We start from the raw sequence: 1,374 nt of genomic DNA on the forward strand, positions 1-1,374 counted from the left end.
ATTACGTGTAAGGTGTGTGAACCATCAATCAATAATTATTGTCATTGGAACAACTTTCAAGAAAAAAATTAATTACAACTCTTCATATTTTACCCTTTTATCCAAAAAAATAAGTACTTTCATTTGAAAAGTCAAAAGTTGTGTCTCTTCTCTTCTGTTTGTCTTCAGAAGTTGCAACTTTTCACACATTTCATTTTCCTAGCATTATATAAGAAATCTTGAAAGAATAAGAGATTAAACATTTTATAAAGAACAAATTCAAAAACAGAACGTGCATATGTTGCCACATGAAGATTTAATTAATACAGAAATTTAACTACTTCATCTATTTCTAAATCACACCTACATAATTCACAACGAAAGTGGAGGTTTTGAACAGTGCAACAAATTGGTCTTTCTCCCAACAAATGAGGTTCTGGCACCCATCCATATAAAGTATATAGCAACTTCTCTCGACATCCCGATGCTCTGCACATTTCCAGGAAAGAAGTGCATCTTCGAACAACTGAACATGGCCATATAAGTACAGGAATGCTGAGCAATATTACCTTCTGATATACAGAAGGTTCATTAGCGACTTCATTGAGGACCCTGGAACTGAGAAATCAAATCAAATGGTTAGGAAATCAAATTAAAGAGCGAAAATTGTTTAATACATACATACCTTAATTTAACCCTCATTAAATCTCTGAGGGAGTAGGAAGCAATCCTTTTAACGATAACAATTAGTAGTTCCCTCGGAAGGGATTCAATGTATTTTTTTTACTCATAGTCATTTTTGAAGATTTCTTATTCTTCCTTCCCATCTTAGAGAAATTAAATGAAAGGACCTTCTATTGTTGTGTTCTTCTTATATAATATAATCCCAATGTAATGAATGTGAAAAGTCGCAACTTCTAAAGCCGAAGAGGCACTTCTGACTTTTCAAATGTAAGTACTTAATTTTTTTGAAAAAAGGGTAAAATATGAAGAGTTGTAATTAATGACGGAGGTTGTTATATTAGACCTAATTCAATTGAATTAACCCCAAAAAGCACATTTTAGGATATACACATGTTGCCACATATGACATATTTGTTGAAGTTTAAACTGTTAAATACAATATTTTATACCACAGAACGTACATATGTTTCCACAAATGACATTTCAAGGATGGTCAAAATGAGAATACTATGAAAATAAACAAATATTTTTGGATTAAACATTTTATAAAGAACAAATTCAAAAATAAGTACAAAACACAAAAAGGCAACCTTTTTCACCATGAATTTGGTTTGCAAGTTATGTACATATGTTGCCACAGATGACAAATTAATTAATACCACACAGTGGTATAAGGCAGAAATTTAATTACATAATCTAGTTCTCAATCAC

The sequence above is a fragment of the Solanum tuberosum genome, unplaced genomic scaffold, assembly GCF_000226075.1.
Source record: "Solanum tuberosum cultivar DM 1-3 516 R44 unplaced genomic scaffold, SolTub_3.0 scf00058, whole genome shotgun sequence".
Classification (NCBI taxonomy): Eukaryota; Viridiplantae; Streptophyta; class Magnoliopsida; order Solanales; family Solanaceae; genus Solanum; species Solanum tuberosum.